The sequence below is a fragment of the Bradysia coprophila genome (genome assembly GCF_014529535.1).
Source record: "Bradysia coprophila strain Holo2 chromosome X unlocalized genomic scaffold, BU_Bcop_v1 contig_128, whole genome shotgun sequence".
NCBI classification, from domain to species: Eukaryota; Metazoa; Arthropoda; class Insecta; order Diptera; family Sciaridae; genus Bradysia; species Bradysia coprophila.
Window position 1 is genome coordinate 3488541 of NW_023503295.1, and position 2592 is coordinate 3491132.

A 2592-nucleotide genomic window follows, 5' to 3' on the forward strand; every position below is an offset into this window, starting at 1 on the left:
AGACGGTTAAACAATCATCAAAACGGAGACGAAAGGTTGGCCAAGGTTCCACGATACCAGATGAATCTCCAAAAAACGACAAAAAACAAAAAATAAAAATGCCACCAACACCACCACCAATTTACGTGAGCAACGTCACGAATTTTAATAAATTCAGTGAAAAAATCTTATCGGTTGCTAACTCAGCCAGATTTCGAGCTACTTCAGATAACGATATAAAAGTCACTGTAGCGAACGAAGACGACTACAGAAAAACAAAAAGGATCCTAGAGGAATTATCCTCGATAGAAGGAGATGATCTATCAGACATAGTGTACCACACTTATCAACTGAAAAGTGAAAAAAATTATAGAGCAGTAATCAGAGGTTTACCTCCAACTTGCGAAGAGCAAGAGATTACTGATGAACTAAAAAAAATTGGTCACGAAATTGTGAAAACCACAAACATTATAAAAAAAGTTATCAATAAAGATGGGAAGAAAATAGTACGAAAATTCCCAATGTTTTTCGTAGACATGAAACAAAATGAAAACAATAAAGATATCTATAAAGTCAAAAACCTACTCCATTGCAAGGTTACCGTGGAACCTCCTAGGAAAATAAAAGGAATACCACAATGCACAAAGTGTCAACAGCTGGGCCACACAAAAAATTTCTGCACTAGGGAACCAAACTGTGTCAAATGTGCAGGAAAGCATGAAACAAACGTTTGTACCAAAAAGCGAAATGCAACTCCAAAATGTGCCCTTTGCCAACAAGAAGGTCATACAGCCAACTACAAGGGATGTCCAATATACCAGAAAAAGGTAAAAAGTCAAAATCAACCAGCAAAAACAGCAGTGGATCGCCTTCGTGAAACACACTGCCACATTTCAACTAGTTCAACGACTCATCACAATACAGGAACTTCGTATGCGCAAGTTACGAAAAATGCAAAACAACTGACAAAAAATGACACGCAACTGCCAGAATCGAGCGAGCCGTCTCTTGGAGATATTGTAAAAATGCTCATCAACATGCAAGCCGAATTCAAAAATAACATCGAAACGCTTTCAAAACGATTGGAAAAAGTGGAACTGGAACTCACAAAAGCTGAAGAATGAAGAATCATGGGAATCAATCACTGGACTGATAAACCCTCACACGTCTTACTGGCTTCTACCCTATAACAGTCAGTACATCTCATCAGTAGTAATAAATTAACGGAAGTTAAGATTGTACTATTAATACCAATAAAAGGTGTTTTTGAAAAAAAAAAAAAAACACAAGCTGCAAAGAATTTTTTTTGAAAGTGGTTTTGGCTTCTGGGGTCGAATACCTTACTGGGCACATATAAAAAATTCCAATAGAAAATGCGTCCGATTTCGGTCTTCTGTTTTTTCAGAAGAATCCCTCGTAGCAAATAATAGAAAAATGCGAAAAAGAATCCTACCTTTTTTGTATATACTTTCGTAAATACAATATTGATATTAAATAAATCCACACAAATCGCATATTACGAGCACTAAAATTGCAAGCAAATAGAAATCGGACTCAATGGTCTTATTGGTCTCGTATATGCTATATAACGTTTTCTTATTACAGCCTATCTCTCCGAAAAATACTGATTGCATTTTATATATACTTAAGTAGTCATTTTTTTGTGGGGGGTGTAGAGAAATATAGAATTTATACTAATGCTTCATCGTCTTTGGTTCTCTTTAGATGGTTATTCGATTAGAAATATAAGAATGGAACTAAAAACGATAAAAGGGATTGTCAATAATTTATTATTATAAAATACGATTTTTTTTTTGGGAGAAATGATTTTGGTTTCTCATTGTTTTGTTTTTTATATCATTCCAGTCAAAAAATTACCTGTTTTAAGTTCGGTTGTTGTTTTTTAAATTCTTTTTTTTTGTGTAAAGGTTTTTTCATTTGATTTTGTTTTCTTCTTCTTCTCTTTAATTTAATTTAATTTAATTTATAATTACTAGAATATAGGTATATGTCGTCAGCGCCCCCACCTTTTTGGGCTGGGGTTTTCGTTGCTGATTATTATGAGCTAGGTTTTGTGCTTTCGAATGATGCTACCCAAAAGTTTTGTGCTGCTCAGGCACCCGAACACAAAACTACTTTCTATTCAAAACATGTCACTTTGTATGGTAGACCCCTAATATATCAACTGCACCCAAAATACAATTCTAGGACTAAAATGTACACATTATGTGCTGACAATATCACCCCACCAATAGTTTAGTGCTGCCACCTGTGTCCAGCACAAAACTACTTTCTGCTCAAAACATGTCACTTTGCATGCATGGTAGACCCCTCACAATTCTCAGAGTTTGTCTTGCATGCAACAGAATTCTTGCACAATAGCCTGAGTCCATTGTGCATGTACCAAGACTATTGTGCAAGCATTTTGTCACATGCACAATGGATTCTGACTATTGTGCAAGCATCAAGATGCATGCACAATGAACTCTGACTATTGTGCAAGCATCAAGATGCATGAGCAATGAACTCTGACTATTGTGCAAGCATCGTGATGCATGCACAATGAACTGTGACTATTGTGCAAGCCTCTTGGTACATGCACAATGGACTCAG